Raw genomic sequence first — 25,039 nt, 5'->3', positions numbered from 1 at the left:
GTGGGCGAAGACTCGCATTCGTCCTCATCATCAGAGGACAATTGGTGGTCAAGTTTAATGAAGCGCTTGCACCAGGCCACTTGAGAGCCCTTGTTATGACCGAGTTTCGGCCTGTCTTTCGCTATGGGGTACTCAATGTGTATCTTGTTATACTTCTTATCAAGTATTCTATCAATGGTAATGCGAGCGTACCCCTGTGGAATTGGGCGGCCATTAATGGTCCCATCTCTCGCAAGCCAGGCCTAGCCAAGCGCCACCTTGTCCTTTATCTATTCCTGACAGATGTACAACTTGACATTAACGGGTTCAGTGATGCCGTCCACCGGATGAGCCACATTCGCATCTTCTTCATCGAGCGGGGTTGATACGTAGCTGCTGCAACCCCTAAACTGTGGGCTAAAGGCAGTAGGAGTAGGGTTTTGTGGTACTCTTGACCCCTTGGACAACAAAATTTGCTAGACTCGTGCTTCAACAGTCGCTTCAATTCATACATCAATTCTATCTTCCATCTCTTTTAGTCGTCTCAAACATTATGCCTCATGATCTGCTCTACCCCTGAGCGGCTCCGGTAGGTGTGAGATTCTTCAGGGAATGCTAGTTTCCAAGGAACAACACCGGTTCCTCTAGTGCGACTAGGGTGCTCCTTGGTTCTGAGTGCTTGGGGGAGCACATCTTTCTCCCTATTAGAAGTGCGAGTCCCTTACCTCACCTCCTCAATTAACTGGGAGATCCTCTAGATGAGTTCGCTCATGGGTGGGTTTGTGGAGCTAAAGCTCCCGTCCTCGGTGTGACGTACATTCCTCCCCATACAGTATCATACCGATCTTGGCTCCCAATGGGCGGTCTCAACCTGAACACCTTCCTCAGCAAGGTGATCCATCTTTTCAAGTTCTGCTTCAAATTATGGCATCTTTTTGGCGTAGCCACGAGAGCTAAGATGATGAGGATTCGTCGCTTTCTATGAGTTCTCCTTATTCTTCCCGCTCAGTTCTAAGTACTCCTCGGATAACCTGTATTCCTTGAAATCCTACTAGAAGTCCTTCTACTTGCTAAACTACCCACCATCAAAATCTGGCTCTTTATTTTGGAGGACAAAATTCTTGTACAATGTCCCCTTGAAATTCTTGAAGCATGTCCCCATGATTTCTTTTGCTTTTTTCTTGACTACCTCCTTATCATACTCTGTTGGGAAAGTAAAATACTCTGGGATCTTGATATCCCATATGTAATCCTTATCACTTTTGGGAACCCTCCATGAGTCATTGTCTTTCCCATTCCACTTCCTATACCTAATCAGGATGAAGTCCTTTACAAGTAACCTGATGATAGTCTTGTATTTGGTAAAAGCTATAGGCGGTGAGAGTGGATTCCTGAATTCATCGAACTCAGTGATGTGCTAGTGTGCATTCCTACCAATAGGAATCTTTGACATGCCTCGCTTGGATCTGGCCTTTCTGCTACCCGAACCCTCTAGCTCCTCGGCCGGTGGAGGCTCCTGCTGGAGACACCAAGTAAGCTATGACCCTCTCAATTGATTAGCGTGTGTGGCTACATAATCACATGATACCAAAGTTACCTGGCCATCTTGGTCATTTTGACATAGCTCGAGCAGGCTGGACGGGGTCCATGGCTGCTCGTTCTCACCGTTCTGATTAACGCCGTCACTGTTTGTCGGATCATGTGGCTCTCCCGTCCGAGCGATATCAGCCGCTTCTTGTTGCCGATCTGTTCTTCAGCGATGGAGTAACAGACGACGACGAGTCATGGCTGTGACATGATCGTGGTTAGTTTTGGCTACGGACAACTACTAATAGCATATGTTCATATTATATATATATATATATAATATGTTTAATGCAAAGTCTAATAATAAATCCACATACAACAAAGTCAAATAATAGCATATGTTCACCTAGAACAAATTCATTGTTTGATTGACCACATACAACAAAGTCCACCTACTATTCTATGAAACTAAGACTACATCAACTTCCAAATAAGAAAAGCAATGACCATAGCCATAAATAAAAGCATGACATCTTTCTAAGACCAAGGAGCAATTCTCCTAATCTTCACATCTTCGGTGGGTGGCTTCTCTTCAATCTCCAGTGCCAGCGGATGGCCATGGTTTGCATTCATTGGACCATAGTAGGCCGGTTGCCAATGGTTCGCAAGGTAAGCTGGATGACTATAGTAGGCCCTCAAAGCTTCAGCTTCTGTGTTGTATTTTTTGTTCAAATTACTAGGGTAGCGATTGACTTGAGCATAGTAATCTTCCCAGGTTTGATAAATCCTAGGCACGTGACCAACATGCACTACATACCATGCCATGGTTGCCTATACATTTAAGTAAATTAGGTTGTCATTCAAACATGATGTATCAGAATATTAAGTTCACATACAGCTAATGAATAAATATTATCTAGATAAAGAGGCATGGAGCAAGCTACATTGTGAGAGGAGGTACTTGCAGCATCTAAAAAATTAAATTGTTCTTCATGATTTTAGCATGAAAAAGCTTGTCCAACACCGGTTGAGATGGTTTGGACATATCCAACGTAGACCTCCAGAGGCACCGGTGCATAGTAGAATCCTAAGCCAGGATAGTAAAGTGAAGAGAGGCAGAGGAAGACCGAAGTTGACTTGGGTAGAGGCAATAAAAGGAGACTTGAAAGGATGGTATATACCCAAAGACTTAGCCTTAGATAGAAGTTCTTGAAAAACAGCTATTCATGTGCCTGGACCTTGATAGTTTCTACTGAGTTTCAACTCTAGCCTACCCTAACTTGTTTGGGATTTAAAGGCTTTGTTGTTGTTGTTGTAACAAAGACTTTCTCATCTAAAAAGTTAAAACAGTTGTTTAAAATGCCAACATTCAACACAGAACCAAAATTATTTAGGAACCATGGAGTGGACCAACATCTGGTTAAGCTTATTCTAATTGCAAGCCTTTATAGGATGTATACTGATGCACAATACCAAAATTATATAGGAACCATGGAGGATCATGCAAGCCAAATGATTTTGATAGCCATGGTTATATTGCGCACAGAACAGGTAGGATTTACACACCTACCAATTTTTGGTATAGTTGACTTTGAACAAAAACACACGATGTGCCTCAACAGTCAATATCATTTCATGGTGAATTAATTTAAAGAAAATCCCATATCATAGTGGACAGCAGCAGCTATAACCAAGAAGAATAATAGAATAGACATGTTCCTACATTGCATAATTGTGGTTTTTTTAGGTGCCGCCACCTGACCCTATAAATGCAAAACACAAAGTAATGGCTATCCTCAATTCCTCATCACAGGCAGAACTGACAGTTGCTAGAGGCAGCGAGCATGGTGCAGATACAATATCTAGTGCAGTCCTTATAGTTTGGTTTTAGTGACCTATCTTCAATTATGTGCAAGAGTTAACTTACCTGAATGTATTTCTCAAGAGCATGCATTCATTTTCTAGAAAAATAGGAGCTTCCATACAGCCTCTAGCCCATGCATGAAGGCAAAAGCGGATGCAAGCATCATAAGCAAGTACAGAATACCAGGGCCCTTGCACTCACCGTGAGGCATTTCATCAAACACATAGTGGGCAGTGAGTCACGCACTCACCGTGTGGGGTGGGAAAGTAGCTGTCCGCGCGCTCCTAAAGGCCTTGGTGGTGGGAGTGTAGGCGTGGAGGAGGAGGGGCATGGCCGGCGTCGTGGACGAGTAACGAGGGCACGGACGGCGTGGTGCTCCGACATGGGGCGGTGGACGGCGTGGGGCGGTGCACGGGTGTCGGCGTCGAAGAAGAGGAGCCCGGGGCTAGGAACGGCGGTGCGGGGGCGATGGACGGGTGCGTGGGGAACGGTGGTGCCCGTCGGCGTGGGGTGGTGCTCCGGCGGTGTAGGCTGGGAACGGCGGCCCCCAAGACCCGTGTTCGAGTCCTAGGCGGCCCAAATTTTTTGGTTCAATTTTATAAATTATTAAATGACTTTTGGAAATTTCACCCCGCGCCTTTTTATTATCCCAATGGTTCATCACTGCTGGTTGTAAGTCTAAACCGACAGTGATAAAGCAACATCACTGCCTGGCCATTCTTTGAACCGACAGTGATTGTGGTGTAGCGGTTACGGGTTAAGTAGGATATCTTTTTCCTTTCTTTCGAGTTCCTCCGACTGGCTCAACCGTTAAGACCCCATAATTTAGCCCCGAGATCCATGTTCGAGTCCCAGGCGGCCCAAATTTTTTGGTTTAATTTTATAATTTATTAAGCGCTCTAAAAGGTCAAAAAGAAAAAATAAATTTGCCTTGACACACATCCTATACTAGCGCAGAGGTTAAGTCTCAGAACTCTACTGCCCGAGACCCGAACTCGAACCCGAGGGCTGACACAATTTTTTTTTAATTTTTTATATATCACTGTGGGTATTCAAAATAAACCGATAGTGATAACCAGCATCACTATCGGTTTCGTCTCATAACCGACAGTGATGTTTATATATATTAAAAAATTTCTTTTATATACTGAATAAATAGAAGCATGTGTATTCCTATGTCAAAATGACTTGAAAATTTTTGGCAAGCATATACACCCAAATTAAGACCCCACATAGGATCTTAGTTTTTTCTGATCAGTTTTTTTATTTATTATATTTTTTGTGTGCTGAATGAGACAAAAGAGGGTGAATTTCATCTTGGACCCAATAGATTTTTTCATCGACCTCCACAAAATTCTTATCCCTAGGGCACATTAGAGTCTGTGTAAAAGTTTGACACCATTCTGGATCTTTTCGTGGGTAGATTCAGTTTAACCTATAATTAATCGGTGTCGTCGCGTGGAAATTCAGTTAAACCTCAGAAAGTAGCAAACCATCTCTGGAAAATCTCAAACTAGGTATTTTCTTCACACGTGGCACGTGTAAGCCTAAGAAAAAGTTTAAGACCAATGCAACACCGAAATACGTATGAACCACAGAAACCTTGATAACCTTTGTGTATAGTCATGGTTCGATAAAAGAGGTCATGTACCTCTGTGAAGCATGTATACTCCGTCTATGTCAAAATGGCTTTGGCAAGCATGTATACCCAAATTAAGGCCCCAAACAAGATCTGAGGGTTTTTTGATCATTTTTTATTAATATATTTTTCTATGTGCTAAATGAGACAAAAGAGAGTGAATTATATCTTGGACCCAATAGATTTTTTCATCGAGCTCTATAAAATTATTATCCCTAGGGCACATTAGAGCCTGTGTAAAAGTTTAGCACCATTCTGGATCTTTTCATGGGTAAACTCAGTTTAACCTATAATTAATCGATGTCATCGTGTGGAAATTCAATTAAACCTCAGAAAGTAGTAAACCATCTCCAGGAAATCTCAAACTTGGTGTTTCTTTCACCTGTGTCATGTACAAACCTGAGAATAATTTTGAGACCAATACGACACGTGAATGTATATTTCTAGTTGCCCAATAAATATTACACAAATTACATGCATGACAATAATTAAACACACAAGCCGTACAAATTAAAATTAGAACCCAATTAAACTACAACCTTGAAAACCTAGCTAAATAAACATTAATTAGGCCACGCACACTAACATGCCTCTGTAGCCATATATGGTAATTGATGTCACAAATTATGTATCCGCTTGTATCGATGAAGGTCAATGCCCGTATGAGTGCACTCTCTCGTGCCTCACAATATCAAAAGAATGATCAGCCATAAATGTAACCTACTGAACGACCACTGCCCCTGTTAGTAATCCTTATGCAGTACTAGCGTCCTTCTATAGTGAGCTGGCCGAGGTTTCCATTGCATAAGTCCCAATCATACCCGAGTTGCTCCGTAGCTTGGTCTAGAACGGCCCACAAGCCACATGCAGCATAGGTAAGGTCCTGGAGCGCAATTTGCATGCAGAGAAAAAGAAAAAAAATTAGAGAATGTTATTACAATAATAAATAACAAATAACCACGACTCAGGTATAAGTGACCATTTTACCACATCTGCACGGTTGTAGCTCGCAAACCATTCGATTGCTTGCGGATGGGGATATCACCAGCATTCAAAGCAAGTGCCTTAAAGTGCGAGAAATCAGGCACATCATAGCAAACACATCGAAGTGCCTCTAAACAGATGCGCACGACACTGAATTGAGTGCTTATCACGTCTGGGCTCTGTCTTCCCGTCTCGTGGATATGGTTTTGATGATTTGCACCCCTCAAAGGGATGGAAAAACTGAGTTCACACATCCATAGCAGACCACTTGCATTAGATGTCGTGTTCTTGATGATGTCCGAGATAAAGAACTAGCTAAGTGCTGTTCGTAGCCAATCTATTAGGGATATAGTCTGCGACATATATGTATGCAATAATGATATTAAACTAATTACACTTATTTGTTAACATAAAAAAACAAAAGATGTTGAAAAATATTTCATACAATAGCTGGAACAGGGAATCGTGGAATGGCCACATTAGGAGCGAATGGCTCATCGCCAGGGTGGAAACCTGGTTCTTGTGGTGGGGAGGTCCGTTGTTGATACCACCTGATCGATAAAATGCAAAAAAAATATGAACATAAAATATATGCACAAAAAATTCTTCCAAGTAAAATGTGACAACATAATTAAATATAGATCGAATACAAGGAATAAGAATATATATAAATGTAGAATGCAAAGAAACATGAATATAAATATAGATCAAATGAATATAGATAGAATATTGAAGAAGACAACATATCAATACCATTGAAAAATGCAGGAGTCATGACCAAATCACGTAGAGAGAGAGTGGATTTCTTGAGAAGTGATTGTAAAACGTGAGAAATGAGACTGTGAGAGTTCGTGGGTGGATGGGATCAATGTATGTGTCCGGTGATTTGTTCTATATAGGGGAGCATGGACATCACTGTCAGTTTTAAATAGAACCGACAATAAAAGTTAATATCACTGTCGGTTTTTAAATAGAACCGACAGTGAAAGTGAATATCACTACCGGTTTGTAAATAGAACCGACAGTGAAAGTGCATATATGTAAATGATATATTTATTTAGATAGTACAGTGGGAAAGTTTTAACAACAACGATATATTTATTTAGATAGTACGGTGGGAAAGTTTTAACAACAATGATATATTTATTTAGATAGTACAGAAATACATCAAAAAATAACAAAAATATTAGAAATAAATTACATATACGATAACAAAGACCTTACACTAAAATTCCATATACGATAACAAAGACCTATTTGCGTCCATGTCAATGTTACAATCAATGTGTATCAACACATTATAATTTAACCACCTCAGTAGCATTCTTCTAGCACCAATTAGGGTCAAACAGCAGCACCGAGGTGGTCTACGAGCTATACCGATTGGAGATGACAAGGTGGCATCGATGAATCCATGCCTCTATTGTACATGGCCTTTTCTTGGTGTAGTCCAGATGCACACCACAGTAGATGGCTCTGTGAACCTCACGGCATCTCCAATCTTCGGCGTTGCGCTATCTTCAGTAGCATTATTCTAGTACCTCTTGTATGCACTATTTTGGTAGACTATGACGCATAACAATATCTGTGGTTTGTTGTGAGAGAAAAACACTATATTATGGCTGATAAGCCCTAGCTAAAACCAACATGCATGGAGAGACTCCCTAGCAGGGTGCCATTTTATAGGCTAGCTATCGCGGTAGGTGGGAGCAATGCTTCTGCTGTGGTGATCAGCGGGAGCACTGCTCTCTCGTGAGGGAATGTTCATATCACTGTCGGTTTTGTTAAAAAATGGCAGTGATAGGGGTCATTAGTGCCGGTTTTTAGAACCGGTAGTGATTCCATGTATCACTGTCATGATAGGCCTGACAAACCAATAGCTTTTATTTTTTTGAAATCAGAGCCATTGCTGTATCACTGTCGGTTTTGTTAAAAAACCAGCAATGATAGGGGTCATTAGTGCCGGTTTTTAGAACCAACAGTGATTCCATGTATCACTGTCAATTTTTAAGAAAAAAATCGACAGTGATAGGCCTGACAAACTGACAACTTTTATTTTTTTTTGAAATCAGAGCCACTGCCACGGGCTTTGGATAAAATTTTTTTTGTCCCGCCTGGGTTTCGAACCGAGGGAGCGAGAAAGAGGAATTAGTGGCTTAACCGCTGCGTTAAAGGAGTATTTATGTTGGGAAACGTTTTGTTATCATTTTTATAGTTTAAGTTGAGGTTCATTTAATTATGTAAAAATATAAAAAAAATTGCCGCACCTAGAATTCAAACCAAAGGCCTGGGCTTCACAGTAGCTGGCTTTTACCGCTGCGCTATGATAGGGAGTACGTCAAGGTACGTTTTCTTTTTTGTTTTATCCTCTGCACATGAGTTAATTAATTCGAGGTCCAGATTATAGCACCTTAACCGCAATGCTAGCATTAATGATTACGTTAGTTTAGGTTATGTTTTTTCTTTTATCCATTTAGTGCGTGTAAATACATATAATTTATTGTAAAACAATACAAATATTTGTCTCGATTATTTAATTTCATGATAATTAATTAATGGTCTATAATTATCAAATAATAGTGTTTCTGAACATCATCTCAATATTTGATTACATAGTCAATTATTTTATTTTAGAGAAGCGCACAAAATATAAATTAGATTACATAGTTGGTGAACAACGTTCGAATAATGATTATATAGTTAATAATAATCTAACTATCTTTAGGTGCATCAACAATGAGGGCCTCATTGTCATCAAGCCATACGTAAGCAGGTTCGTCACCCTCGTGAAGCATAGGTAGGGGTATGTTCGCCCCGAATGGAGGCATTTTCTGATAGCCCCTGTAGTCTTCTTCGTTTGTCACTCCATCGACACCGACAATCTTCCTTTTCCCTTCTAGGACTACTTTTAGCCTTCTTTTTGTCTTGTTGTCTCTTGTATAGAAGACTTGCATAACATCTCTTACAAGGATAAATGGGTCGTCTCTGTATGCGGTCTTAGTGAGATCAATGGTAGTGAACCCTTTGCTGTCAGTGTTGATTTCCTCGAGCCGGACCCACTGTCAGCGAAAAAGAGCTACCTTCAATGGACCATAGGCTAGCTCCCATATCTTCTTTATGAAACCATAGTATGTCGCCTGCACATTGTCATTTTTGTCGTGAGCATCAAAACGAACACCACAATTTTGGTATATACTCTTTCCATCTTGCTTTTTTGTGCAAAATGTGAAACCATTGATCTCATACCCTTAGTATTTAAGATATGTACTCATAGGTCCTTTGGCTAAGGCATCTAGTTGATTACCCAACTTTATTCTAAGCAAGCGACGTCGCAACCAGTTGACAAATTCCTCCTTATATTTTTTATCCAGCCAAGCCTGTGATCTGCTTGGATATAGAGTTTGTAGCGATTGCCTGTGCTCATCAATGTATGGCATCATACCCTCGGCTTGCTGGAGAATAGCAAATTGTACCTGTCTGAAAAAAATAGGTTCATCTACTGTAACAGATTTCTCCTCGATCGTTCCTTTACCACGTAGTCTTCCCTCGTGATGAGATTCTGGAACTCTAACCCTTTTGATGTCTAGATAATATGTGCAGAACTCAATGGCCTCCTCCGTTGACCATCCTTCGACCATGCCCCCTTCTGGCCTGAATCTGTTCCTAACATACCTCCTGAAAACTTTCATCAATCTTTCAAAAGGGAACATCTGATGCAGGTATATTGGGCCAAGGGCTCTAATTTGGCCAACAAGATGAATGAGCAGATGTAATAAAATATTAAAGTAAGTCAGCGGGAAATGCATCTCAAGCCTAACGAGAGTTTCGGCTATGTCCCGCTGCAGCTGCTCTAGCATGGACACATCAATGACCTTTTTTGAGATCACGTTGAAGAACGAGCAAAGCTTTATGATTGGGGCATGGACCTTTGGGAGGAGGATACCACGCAGGGCAACAGGGAGCAGCTGAGTCATAATGACGTGACAGTCATGGGCCTTCATAGGGCCATAGTTGAACTTGAGTTCTCTCATGTTCACTAGCCTCTTTGTGTTCGCACAGTAGCCCGTCAGGACTTTGAGTTCATTGAAGAAAGAAATAAGCGCACACTTTTCTGCATTGTTTAATGTCCATGACGCAACCGGAAGTTCGAACTGGCCATTCTCTAGCTCCACGGGATGCAACTCCTTCCTAATTCCCAAATGTTGCATGTCTAGACGTGTGGCTAGTGAATCCTTCGATGTCCCCCTGGTGTCCATCAAGGTGTTAAGAGTGTTAGTGCATACATTTTTAGTGATGTGCATGAGATCAAGACAGTGGCGTACACTCAGAAATAGCCAGTAAGGTAGTTTCCAAAAAACTGTTTTTTTTCCAAACGCTCCCATTAGGCGGTGCTACTATATTGTCCCCCTTCCCAAGAACAACCTCCAGTTTGTTGAGTTCTCGAAGTATCGCAGGCCTATCTCGATATTTTGGAGCTAAGCGTTTCTCAACAGTACCATTGAAATCTTTTCTGTTCCTGCGGTAAGGGTGAACCTACGGTGTCCCATATAAACTATCTTTGAGTAATTTGGTAGATTTACAGCATCAGTGTCGTCCAAGCACTCAACACATCCAATATAGCCTTTTGTCTTCTCTCCGGACAATAAACCTCGACCTGGCAGGTCGGTGATTGTAGCGATAAGTACTCCCTTGATCATGACATGTTCCTTTTTGTACTTGTCCCAAACATCCGGCACACCCTTTTCAAACATCTCTACTAGTTCATCGATCATGGGTTCCAGAAACACATCGATGTCATTCTCAGATTGTCTTGGCCCTTGATTAGTAGTGGCATCTGGATGTACGACCGCTTTATACAGACCCAAGGTGGAAGGTTGTATATACAGAGCGTCACTGACTAGGTGCTATGATTGCTTCTAACCTGGTCGAAAGGATTCATTCCATCTGTGCTCAAAGCAAACCAAAGATGCCTTACCTCTCTACCGATGTCCTTATAAAACATAGTATTGATAGTCCTCCGGTCATGCCCATCGGCGGGGTGCCTCATCATTGTATCTTTGTTACGCTCTTCGCCATGCCAGCGCAACAGCTTGGCTGACTTTGCACATGCAAACAACATATGCACCCAGGGAGCTATAGAGAAATACCAAACGACCTTTATGGGACCTCCTCTAGTCTTGGTACCCTCATCTGACGGCACTTCCTTGTACTGTGGAGCTTCACACTTGGGGCACTTGTCCAAGTCTTTGTATTTTTCTCCATGGTATAATATGCAATCATTAGAACACGCGTGTATTTTTTCAACCTCGAGGCTAATGGGACAGATCATTTGCTTGGCCAAGTATGTCTTTTCTGGCAACTCATTTTTTCTAGGAGCATTTTCCTTATTATACCTAACAACTGATCGAAGCCTTTATGGCTTAATTCGTTTGTCGATTTGAACTATAACAGCATGATGTCGGTTTCTAGTTTGCTCATTGGACAATTCATATACAATGGTGTTTTGTCATCTTGTCTCATTTTTTCTAGCTTTCTCACCTGTCTTGCACTAAGACATCCAGTCTCTTCATTACGTAGCAGCTGAGAAATGACATTGTTATCCTCGGTGTCGTCAGCTAGCGTATTCCTAAACACATTATTAACTATGGCCATAGGTTCCGTGTTGACACCGGGTTCCTCGTCAGCATCGTGGATGGCTACGTCAGGCATGTCCACATCATCAACGTTTTCCTGTAGAACATTCACACCAACCTCGCAATGCATAGTCCATATCGTATAGTTTGGTATGAACCCTCTGGTAATCAAGTGCGATCGTATAGACTAAATTTGACGAAAGTTCCTTTGATTCTTGCAATCTTTGCATGGGCAGAAGACAGGGTTTCCATTTCCAGCATGAGCTTTGACATCAGTGATAAATTGGCTGACGCCATGCATATACCTCTTGTCTGTTTGGGACAGATGCATCCACTCTCGATCCATCTCTGCACAAAAAATATTGAGACAATAATTACAAAGAATTAATAAGAAATCGAGCTTCATGAACAATAATTATAGCTCGAAAGTATCTTTTTTTAAAAACATTATTGTACACTAATTATTGAAAATTTTAAATTGGTAGCCCCAGCCCTGTAAATTGAAAATCGTAGTAAAAAATAATTATTGCACAATAATAAAGAACATCTATTCTACTCTACTTCTAAGAACTAATTATAGCATCACATACTAACAATGGTGATTTTGACCACCATAGAATAATTAGTTAGGAATTTAAATATGTTCATAGACACCAACCTTTTGAACGATGGATTCACCATAATTTAAGCCTTGCACAAATGTTCAATTGAAAAAGTACTCTCTAAAATGGAGAAAGAACTAGAATGAGAATCAAGCAATGTAGCCATCAAAACAAAGCTAATTAAGCAACAAAATTAAAGGAGTAGATGTTTGTTACTCACCTTAAAGCAAAAATATCAAGCCATTCTTCAAAATCCAAACGCTAGCTTCATGGTGAAGAGCAGACGCAACAATGGAGGGAAGGACCCAAACGCGCGCCTCTGTTCTCGGGAGGAAAGAGAGGAGGAAGAAGAGGACAGCTGTAACTTTTTTGTGCTGTAGGCTTATCATCGTCGTTTGTTAGCTAGAATCAAGGTTTCAAATCTCCGGCTATAGCTGCAGCTATAGCCGGAGATAGCTGTTGGACGACATTAAAGCTAAGATATGCAGCTTTTAGCGCTAAGAAATGATAGCAGCTAATAGCTGGCTAAATCCGGAGATAGCCGCTAAATGGGCCACATTTTAGCGGCAGCTAAAATTTTGTCGGCCCAGAAAACTGGCCCAGCGTGGCCCAACTTGACTCCCAACCCACCTCATCCCGTAATCCTAGCACTTGATCACTCATTCCACATCCACGAGCGTCGATCTCTCCCGGTCTCGGAAAAAGAAAAAGGAGCAGGCGGCGGCGGTGGCTTCTCTTCCAGCGGCGGCAGGCCGAAGACGACCGTGCGGCTAGTCGGAGCTCCCAAGCGGCGGCAGAAGCTGCCTACGCCTCTCCTCTTTCGCTGGACTGCGGTGGCAGCGCGGTCCCCGGACAAGCGGCGGCGGCGGCGGCACGGTCCCCGGACAAGTGGTGACGGCGGCGGCGTCGAGCACGAGCGACTGAGACGGCGGCGTCCAGCATGAGTGGCGGTGGAGGCAGCACGAGCAGCACACTCCGGTTCTTCGTCTTCCCCAATTCAGTTCTATATCTATTCTCTGTTTCTTTGTATTCTCTATTCTTTGTGTTGAAAATTGCTACTTGAAACATGGAGATGTATCATTAATCATGTATTCTCTATTCTCTGTGTTAAACTGTTTACCATTGTGGTGAACATATGTCAATGTTCTATGTTTTTTCTGAGTTTTGCAAAAACAGCTAAATGTCTTAGCCGCGGAGATCTCCAGCTATAGCTGCATTTAGCTGTTCAAGAGGACAACAGCTAAATTGCTTAGCCGGAGATTTAAAACCATGGCTAGAATCGACAGTGATAGATCCAAATCACTGTCGGCTCTTGGCTTAAACCGGCAGTGATGAGTGGTCGTCAAAACATTGCCGGTTCAAGCCACAAACCGGCAATGATGTGGTCCTTTACTGTCTGCTTTAGCCTAGCCCTAATTCTTTTCTTATTTTCAAGCTCATAACCGACAGTGAAGGTATATCATTATCGTTTGTTATAAATCCGATAAAGATTAGGCCGACAATAATGTCCAAATTGCACAACCGAAACCATCCGAGCCGAGCACGCTAGGACGCGCACGCACGTGTGACAGCAAAACACATGTGCGGCACCCCAACCGTACCCAAGCAGCAGGTGGAGACGACCGACGGTGGGTTTAAAAGCACGCCGGCAATCTCTTCTCCCATCGCCTCTCTCGTGCTGCTTGTTCATTCCCTCTGTAGCCTCTCCCTCTCTTCTCTCTGAGATTCTAATCGTGTCCAGGGAGAGATAGAAGATAGACTAGCTAGCAGAGTTCAACTCAACCAATCGGCCATGACGACGAAGCCGAGCATGCAGAGCGAGGCTGCCGCCGTGGCGGACAAGGCGACGGCAGTGGGCCGTGGCGTCGAGGCCACGGAGGAGCAGGCGAGGGCGATCATCTGCACGGCCAAGAAAGCGGTGGAGGAGGCCAAGACCAAGACGACGAGAGCGGACGGCGCCGGCTCCGCCGCCGGGAAACCGTCGTCGTCGTCGCTGAAGAGGTCGCTAGAGTGTACGTGCTTCCTGCAAGGCCGGAAGAACAAGGCGACGTCGTCGTCTTCCGCGACTCGTCGCCACCTGGAGACCTCCACCGCGTCTTCCTCGTCATCGTCTTCGTCTAACTGAAAGATGGTCGGCAGGCCGGCTCCGGGAGCAGTCAAGTCGCTTCTCGATCGTCATCAGCATTAATTGGTTTCATGTATTTCTGCAAACAGATGCGTCATTCAGTTTTTGTTTGTTCGTATTCTGGGTACGTTGCAACGATTGAATGACACGTGCGGCCGGAATTGAACGAATTTACTCAAATCTTCATAGTGTTATCACTTTTACATGGATGTTAGACCTATCTTCTACTCGTTCATGGCTCTGCCTTTGTTCACGTAGAAACACACATCAGCTCGGTATAGGATCGTGGATTATAAGTTGGAACTATATTTTTCTCTCACACCAAACCAGCCAGCAGTAAATAATTCACAATCGTTTACGACGAAACGAAATGGCTGCATATCTTATTAGGCCATCTATAGTGGCCTAGCTCATGGGATGAGTCAGTCAGATGCATGCCTATGACTCCATGCATACTCTTTAGAGAAGACAAAAAATCCACTCTAGAGTATTAATCAATATAGGACAATAAAAAAATAACATATGTACAATGAACCAAATTAACAATGACCATCGTCTTCGTTGGCAACTAGCCATTGTTTTAGGCTCTCTCTCTCTATATATATTTAATTTTTTCTACTTCAAAAAATCTACGTGTGTACCTACCCTACTCACTATAGGAAACTGAATCTTTGCCGAGTGCGTAGAGGTTTGCCGAGTGGTAGAACTCGGACACTCGGCAAAGAGCCACTTTGCTGAGTGCCAAACCCAGCACTCGGCAAAGGACTCTTTGCCGAGTGCCTGACTCTTGGCAAAGAGTGCCAGGGGGCAAGCGACATCCATGGCCGTCACCTTTGCCGAGTGCCCGTCGTTAGGCACTCGGCAAAGAGCTGCCACGTGGCAGGCTCTGGGGCCACCAGGCCGGCTGGATTTTGCCGAGTGCCATGTGGCCAGCACTCGGCAAACAACCTCTTTGCCGAGTGCCAGCCCTAGCACTCGGCAAAAAAAAATTTTTTGGTTTTGGCCGCTAGTTTTTTTGTGAAGCATTCCTACAGTACCATGATCAACATGTTTAAATTTGGCACATTTTTAGTACATTTTGCTATATTTTTCACTTTATTTCGATTTTTGAATTTTTTCGAAAAATGTAGGTTTGAACTGCGGGTGCATCGAATATTCGATTTGAATGATTCAAAAATTGATATTCTTGTTTTTGAGTGTAAAGTTAGGCCAAATCCATGAACTGACCCAAAATTTCGATCAACGTGCGCACGGGGCAACGCCACCATCATCCGTGCGGGCGGTTTTTTAATTCTAAAAAATGCAAACGAATTCCGGAAATCGCGAAACTTGTCGAGATGTCATGATATCATATGCGTATGCTGTGGTCAAAATTTGAAAAAGTTTCCAGCACGTTGCACGTACGATGTTCACAAACCAGTTCATCCCCACATGTGATATCTCGTTGCACGTACGATGTTCACAAACCAGTACATCCCCACATTTGATATCTCCCCACATGTGATATAGAGATATCACATGTGGGGATGTACTGGTTTGTGAACATCGTACGTGCAACGTGCTGAAAACTTTTTCAAATTTTGACCACAGCATACGCATACGATATCATGACATCTCGACAAGTTTCGCGATTTTCGGAATTCGTTTGCATTTTTTAGAATTAAAAAACCGCCCGCACGGAAGATGGTGGCGTTGCCCCGTGCGCACGTTGATCGAAATTTTGGGTCAGTTAATGGATTTGGCCTAACTTTACACTCAAAAACAAGAATATCATTTTTTGAATCATTCAAATCGAATATTCGATGCACCCGCAGTTCAAACCTACATTTTCCGGAAAAATTCAACAAATCAAAATAAAGTGAAAAAATATAGCAAAATGTACTAAAAATGTGCCAAATTTGAACATGTTGATCATGGTACTGTAGGAATGCTTCACAACAAAACTGGCGGCCAAAATATTTTTTTTTGCCGAGTGCTAGGGCTGGCACTCGGCAAAGAGGTCCTTTGCCGAGTGCCGACCACGTGGCACTCGGCAAAGGCGAGCCGGCCTGGTGGCCCCTGAGCCGGCCACGTGGCAGCTCTTTGCCGAGTGCTGGCACTCGGCAAAGCGCGCGGCCCACCACAAAACTGACTGCGCACGGCCACCCACACCACTCCACACACACGCGAGCACGCTCGCGCCCGCCGCCGCCGCCGCACGCCGCCGAACGCGTTGCCTCGACTTGCGCCCGCGCCCGCCGCCGCGCCGCCTCGCCCCGGCCCTATCCCGGTGCCGCCCCGGTCCGGCCCCGCCGCGTCGCCGCCACACCGTGCCCCGGCCGTGCCCCGCCACGCCGGCCGGCCCCAGCCCTGGCCCCGCCGCGCCGCCGCCCCCGGCCCCGGCCCCTTGCCCCGGCCGGTCGGAGAAGAGGAGGAAGGAGAGGAAGGAGGAAGGAAGAGGGGGAAGAAGGAGAAGGAGAAGGAGAAGGAGAGGAGGAGGAGGAAAAGGAGGAGGAGGAAGCGCCGCCAACCAACCCATCCCCGACGCCCAGCCATCCTCGCACGTCGTCGACCACACCTCGCTCGGCGGCCCACCAGTCTGTCCACACCGTCCTAGGTACACTCTCTTTTCTCCTTTTTCCTTTCTCGTAGTAGTGTAGCCGTGTGTTGTGTTGTGTTGTGTTGTGGTGGTGATGGTGGTGGAGGTGGTGGTGTGGTTGTGGTGGAGTAAATGGAGGTGTTTGTGGAGGTGGAAGTGGTGGTGGGGTTGTGGTGGTAGTGGTGATGGAGGTGGATGTAGAGTTGGAGGTGGAGGAGGTTTTATGGCTTCATAATTAAAGTATATGGTTGTGATGTATGCTTGTGGTGTTAAATGTGTACTTGTGGATGTTTGTGTGGTTGCCAGCCATCGTGCCGATGATTTTTTGCAAGTTTTGGGAACCTCACCGTGCAGGGGAGGTTCTGCCGATTTTTTTTTGGAAATGACAGTATTTTCTTGTTTTGCAGAGAAGAGCGGATCTGGAGTAGCCCCATGCCGTGTTGGTCTGCCTGCACAGCGTCGCCTCACCATAGCACCGCCACCCTAGGTATAACCCCTGTACTCGTACCTTGGTCGTAGATCTCGTCACCTAGTTAGGCGTCTCCCGTCTGAAAGAGATACGGTTCTTGTCCACATTTTTTGGACAGCCCGTGGATGTGTAGATGAGTTAGCTTCCATGTTCTGCTCCCGTCCGAGTCGGAGTTTTGGCAGCACCTCCCCGTTGTTCTCCGGATACACACTCTCCTTTGCAGGACGTGTATCGGGAGAACAGTGGGGATGTGCTGCCGAAATTCCGTCTCGGATAGGAGCGGAGCATGGAAGCTAACCTTATCTATGCATCCTCGGGTGGGATTAGGACCTATCCTTCACCTATTAGATGGTAGGAACGCCGTGTAGATTCAATTGCTGGTTTTATTACTCGCTTACTTATGTGTATGATAGAGGATGGATAACCGTGAGTGGATGTACACGGGCTACGCAAGTAAGAGCCATGAATGGGTTAGGGGGACCGATCATTTCCTGGAGCATGCATTTGGCAGGGCTGCTAAAGGGTCGAGTCGGATGCCGTGTCCCTGCAGCAAATGTAAGAACACAAAAAGAAAACGAAAGAGTCAGGTGGTGAGAGATCTTTATAAGCACAGATTCGTTGCAAACTATACCCGCTGGATCTACCATGGTGAAGGCGATCGTATTAGAGAGGAGGTGGTGAGACCATGCCTCGAGGAGTATGATGGAGATGCCGGGATGGCAGACATGATGGCAAACTTTCACGATGCACGGTTCGTTGAAGGATTGGAGGAGGAGGAGGATCCAGAGGAAACCGCAAAGGCATTCTTAGCCATGCTGGATTCAGCACAGAAGCCCCTTCACGAGAAGACAATGGTTTCACAACTGGATGCCATTTCACGCCTAATAGCGTTGAAGTCGCAATTGAGCCTGAGTCGAGACGGCTTCGATGCCATGTTGACAGTTTTGGGCAAACTGCTTCCGGAGGGTCACATCCTGCCGAAGAACATGTACGAGTCACAGAGACTCCTTTGTGCACTTAAGATGCCGTATGAGCCGATCCATGCTTGTTCGAACGGGTGCGTCCTATTTAGGGGAGACCACAAGAAAGCAACGCACTGTCCAAAGTGCAAAGCCTCTAGGTTTGTGGAGGTAGACGGTAGTGATGGCAAGAAGAAACAGTCTAAGATCCCCGAGAAGGTCCTACGGTACCCGTCTTTTTTTACCGAGGATCCAACGGCTGTACATGACAGAGGAGTCCACGAAACAAATGACATGGCACAAGAATGGCAAAAGATACAGTCCTGACAAGATGATACACCCATCGGATGGTGATGCATGGAAGCACTTCGATGACATGCATCCTGGCAAAGCTATGGAGTCTCAAAATGTACGTGTAGCACTGGCAACAGATGGGTTCAACCCGTTTGGAATGATGGCGGCCCCGTACACTTATTGGCCCGTTTTTGTGATCCCCCTCAATCTTCCCTCCGACGTCATTTTTGAACCCAGGAACGTGTTCTTGTCGCTGATAATACCTGGACACCCGGGCAACAATATGGGTGTGTTCATGTAGCCAGTGTGGGATGAATTGCAAGATGCTTAGGAAAAGGGGGTACTGACGTACGACCGAGCTACAAAGAAGAACTTCACAATGCATGTGTGGTACCAGTATTCAATGCATGACTTCCTGGCGTATGGCATATTCAGCGCGTGGTGTGTTCACAGGAAGTTCCCTTGCCCAACATGCAAGGCAGCTGTGATGTTCACCTGGCTAAACAAGGGCGGCAAGTATTCTTCGTTCGACAAACATCGTCAATTCCTGCCTGACAACCATGAATTCAGAAGAGACATCAAGCACTTCACGAAAGGTGTTGAAGTCACCGACCCCATTCCTTAGATTATGGGCGGTGTCGAGGTCCTTGCCGAGATAGAGGCTCTCCAAATTGATGAAGTCAAGGGTGGTTTTATTGGATATGGTACCGAACACATGTGGACTCATATATCGGGCTTGACTAGGCTCCCCTACTTCAAGGACCTTCTTCTTCCACACAACATCGATGTACTTGGCATCGCCGCGTGGTAAAGCGCCTGTCCCAAACGATGATGATTACAACTTTGACCCAAAGACAGATAGCGGAGAGTTCTATCAACCTGAGGGGCTAGAAGGGAGTTTGGAGATAGACATAACTTCGCTGATGGGCATGGAAGTAGACAACGACATCGATGAGGACGAGGGTGATGAGGTGCAGAATGCCAAGGACTTAAGAATGCTTGAGCGATGGAGGATGAAGCGCGATGGAGTTGTTGAGGACGATGTAGATGATGAGGACGATGGAGATGATGCCGTTTGTGGATATGATGAGGACTTATACGAGCTCGACAATATTGATAGTAATGACGACAATAGTGATAGTGATAGTGATGATGATGACGACACGCCAGTCACTGCCGTTCATGGAGATAATTTCTAATTCATGTAATATTATATTGTTATTATTATTACCTTGCAATTATGTTTCGTTCATTTTGCATCTCTTTACAAGTACTTCTCGTTTATTTGTGAACAAGGGTTTAATCTTTGTCAGTGCAGGCACTCGAAAAAATGCCGGGCGGAAGGCGGCAGCAACGACAAGGGATCACCTCGGTCTACCAGAGGGACCGCTCACCCACCGCCGACGAGGAGCCGCCGTCGGTGGAGCCGTCGACGAGCAGGGAGAGGAGGCCCCGCGGACATCGCTCGGCGACGAGGAGGCTGGAGTTGCCTCCTGACCCGACGCCCCAACAGGGGGTGACGACAACGACGACCGGCAGTTCCTCTTCCTCATTGGACTCGGACCACGAGGGCAAGGTGACACCAGAGGAGACGCCTTCCTCAGGTTCGAGCAAGGTCTACTCGTGCGGGCCCTCATCCCTCCCTTCAGCGCCGCTCGCGCCTTCCCGCCGCCTGGTGATTTGATGCTGCGGTGACAAGTAACCATTGATGTTTTCACTACTTGTTCATATGACATGTTGAAAATCGTACTTCAGACTAACAATTCTTCTTAATGACTGGTGTAGTAACTGGACGATTATGAGCGGAGGGGGCAATGCACGCCATGTCAATGGCATCCAGAGCCTCCTGCTTCGGAAGCACTACCCTGGCAGTGTCACCCACGCCGGGGTGACAGGGCCGCCCTAGTCGTGGGAGCACTTCGCCAGCGTCGTGGACCCCGACCACAACACCCTTGCGACGAGGATCAAGAGGGAGTTCTGGGTGAGTCTTCATCGCACCGCATTGCTTAGTACTACGCATTCATTGGACATTCTTGAAATAATGAAATGATACATGATGTCTGTATGCAAGACTACTTCACGTGTGAGGATGGGAAACAGGCCGAGGCGGCGTGAGTGCAGGACAAGGTCTGCAGAGAGCGACTCAAGGACCTGTACCACGAGGGGCGTATCCAGTGCATCATCACCTACAACACCGATGTGCTTGGTCGGGTGGTGAGGAAGAGGGAAGCCAGGCAGATGATGCTCCAGAGGGAGACCGACCTCACCAGGGAGCAGTACCTCCAGGTAAGTAGGAAACATTCATTCTGATTCCTTCCATGAAAAATAAGTAGGCTTCAATTCATCTTCTGACATGTCAAATACTTGATGTCATGCAGATGTGTCCTGCTTGGTGCTCCAAGTACAAAGACTGCTGGGTGGACATCGTGAACAAGTGGGTCTCGGAGGACACGTACACTCAGCGCAGAAGCCGTCGGAGGTGCCGCCTGGAGATGCAAGGGCCGTCACACCACCAAGGGAACCGGCCCCTCCCAGTCTACATGGAAAGATGGGTACGCTTCTGTTGATCTATTTATTTATTTATTCTAGCGCTCAATTGTCATTACTTGTAATCATCTTTGTATTTTCCTTGCAGTCCCAGTCGCATGGTGGCGAGGAAATCAACGAGTTCATGGGGTATGCCCTGGCTCACAAGGGTCCAGCAACAGTGGCGGACAACGTCTACAACCCAGAGGATGGGGCCGACGCGTACACCAACGCGAGCGTCTACCCCAAGCTTGCCGAGTACACCTCGGCGGCTCACACGTGCCATGGGGAGGACTTCGATCCGGCCACCTAGCCCCTGGATACGGACCTCGTGATGAGGTTGGGAGGAGGGAAGCAGCACGGCCGGTACTGGATGGCCAACAACGCAATCGAGTCGTCCTTTGTTCCCAGACTGAGCCAGATTCGACAAACCAACATGAGCTCCTCCGACATCCCCATAGCACCTCGGCAGCCGAGCTCCACACAGATGATGGCGGCATTTCAGGTAAGTATAGTTTTATTAGTCGTTCACTGGTTTTACACATGTACCTGGCCTTTGTATTGTTTAAACCTTACGGGTGTAATATTGCAGGCCCAGCTAGCAGAGTTGCAGGCCTAGCAGATGGCCTAGGCGGAGGCCCATCGGCGGCAGCTGGAGGCTGTCTAGCAGCAGTCGGCGCGTCAGCTGGAGGCTGTCCAGTAGCACTCGGCGCGTCAGCTGCAGGACGTGGCGACCTACTTTCAGGGCCTTCAGATCCCGGGTTTGGTCCTGCCTCCCTCGTTGTTCGCTCCACCCCCTCCTCCTAGTCCTACGGGGACTCCGGTGAGTATATATGGTTGTTTATTGCTTTAGCTTGTGCGGCCATCCTGCAGATACTAATGAGATCGCTTCTCCTTTGTGCAGGCACAGTCGGTGGGTTCGAACCCGACTCCTCCAGGTGGCCCTTCTCCACAGCATGGGTGGCCGGTTGGCACGGTTGGCCCGACTCCACAGTACACGTGGCCAGGTGGCGTTCCTCCATCTATGCAACACGGGTACTCCGGGTGGACAGGCGGCCATCTTCTGTCGCCCGGGTGGACGTTCCAGGGTGGCCCTCCGCAGCAAGGGTGGCCTTCGTGGCCATCTGGGAGCTCTTCACACTCTGGGGGCCATGGGGACCAAGGGACGCAGTAGGTACCTCTCATTTCGCTTTTGGACTTGTGATGGTTATGTTGGACTAGTGATGGATTGGCTTCTGTGAGGGTTATGTTGGACTTATGTTGGACTAGTGATGGATTTGTATGGATGTACTTGTGATGGATGGATGGATTTGTTACGGATGAACTTGTGGATGGATTTGTGTTGAATTGTATGGATGGAATGTGATATATATGTGATATATGTGATATTGTATGGATTTATGTTGAATATATGTGATATTGCATGGATGGAATGTGAAAAAAAACTGAAAAAAAATTACCCAGATTTGCCGAGTGCAAACACTCAGCAAAGCTGGGGAAGTTTTTCCCAGCACAACAACTTTGCCGAGTGCTGACACGGCACTCGGCAAAGTGATCATAAGTTTGCCGAGTGTCAGCACTCGGCAAAGATTGTTTCCAAAAAAAATTACTTTGCCGAGTGCCTGTCAGAGCGGCACTCGACAAATATTATTTTTTAAAAAAAATTAAAAACTCTTTGCCGAGTGCCTGCCACGTCAGCACTCGGCAAAGAAACCGGCAGATGACAGTGGACGTTAACTTTGCCGAGTGCTGACATGGCACTCGGCAAAGGCTTTGCCGAGTGCCCGACAGGTGGCACTCGGCAAAGAATTCTTTGCCGACGAATTCTTTGCCGAGTGCGGCACTCGGCAAAGCCTTTGCCGAGTGTAAAGCGGGCTTTGCCGAGTGCGGCCTGCACTCGGCAAAGAACTAGAATCCTGTATTGACTTCTAGAAGCAAAGAAATAATACAACCTATAAAAAACAAACAGATACAACAAGTGCTCAACTCTCCTCTCTATTTCACAAACACAATCATGGGCCCATATTCATTTTCTAGCTTCACAAGCCAGCTGAACTCTTTAACTTCAAGCCCATAACTAAACGGACCACAGTGTCTACAACTAGTAGTAACAACCTTTCCCTCCACCTCAGCTCCTGAGATGACAAGGTTGAGATGTGCCTTTGTCTAGAGATGAGAGTTGATACCAATGTATATACAAGCTACCAATTTATATACTTACATCCGTTTTCGTTCACCTGTCGCCGAACTTTTTTTACTGTAGCAAATCTGACCACATGTTTTTTTTCTGCAATAGATTTTCAGATACACCAAGTTTTCATATATATGATTCTTCATTGAACATACTTCATTAGTGTAATATACTTTGAAGTATCTAAGATTTTTTGAAGAAAAACCAGATGGTCAAATTGCTACAGTAAAGGTTGGTGACAAGTAAACGAAAACAGAGGGAAGTCTTATAAAACAAGTCCCACTAGATCTCTGCATGTATGCTATCCACATGAACGGCTATCCGCTAGCATATACAATTATAATATGGGCTTTGTTATGGTACTTCTAAATAATATAGTTATCTGTCAATGCAAACTATCCACATCATCAAGTCACATCATCTAACAATATATATACACTTAGTTGTCCACATCAACGAGTCATATCATCTATTTATGATAGTTTTTCCCTTCGTATAGATAAAATAATTATAGGCCACCTAATTTCTACTTCATCTGTCCTTTTACATATTATATTAGTTTCGTCCTAATTCAAACGTTATTGTCTTTGACCATCTTTTTTTTCAAAAAAAATGTAGTTTCACAACATATAAGTTATATATTATGAAACTATTTCCTGAATCTAAAAACATAAATTTTATCTCAATTTTATCTTATGTCATGAATCTTTTTTTTTAAATTGATGATCGAAAATACAAATGTTTGATTTATGAACAAAGCCAATACGACATGTAAAAATAATAGGAGTATTCCAAATCATCATCCACAATCTCTGCAGCAATGTGTGAAGCATGCTTGTAGTTAATAAAATCGGTGAGAACAACATGTCCCAAATTAAATAGTTGAAAGGCATTGCAACAATAATATCTCGCACGATCTCAAATTCCTTGCTAGAATCTTTGCTGACGTCTAAATACACATGCGCTAGCTATAGCAAGCTAGTTAGCTAGATATATGTCGATCACCAAAATCTATCTAGTAGTGTAATTAATACAGAGCCACCACTAAAAACCCGGAGTCACTGACACGCACGCTCCTAAATCTTTTTCACCACGTGCTCCTCATATGCTGGTTCAACTTGTGATTTGGCAAGCCAGCACGCAGTCTAGTCACATGCTAGCTAATTTCTGGTTTGAGTATGTGGGTCCCGAGCTGACAGGGACAGGATTTGCCAAAACCGGTAAGTGTCAAGTGTGGTAACCATAAACCATGCATGCAAAAGAAGATACGAGCACACCAAACATAGGAGAGGTCGAGCAATCCGCACGTGCACACGTGCGTGCCAACCCAAGCGGGAGCCCGGCGGCCGGGTTTAAGAGCACGCCGGCCGGCTCTCCCAAGTCCCATCGCCTCATCACTTGCAGTTGCAGTTCTTCCATTTCGATCCACCACATTCTTGCTTCTTCTCTCTGATCGATCAAAAGCGCGCATAGCAGAGGCGTCAGGGAGGTCGGTAGATCGATCACGTACGGCCGAACCAAACATGAAGAGGGGCGTTGCGGCGGCAACCATGGGCGGGGGCACGCCGGCGCCGGGGAAGACCACCGAGGAGCAGGCGAGAGCGATCATGTGCGCGGCGCAGAGGGCCGTGGAGGAGGAGGCCAAGAGAGGGGACGGCGACTGTGGCGC

Source organism: Miscanthus floridulus, chromosome 19 (assembly GCF_019320115.1).
Source record: "Miscanthus floridulus cultivar M001 chromosome 19, ASM1932011v1, whole genome shotgun sequence".
In the NCBI taxonomy this organism is placed as follows: Eukaryota; Viridiplantae; Streptophyta; class Magnoliopsida; order Poales; family Poaceae; genus Miscanthus; species Miscanthus floridulus.
The sequence above is the reverse complement of the archived record's forward strand: the minus strand, read 5'-3'. Positions refer to the sequence as shown.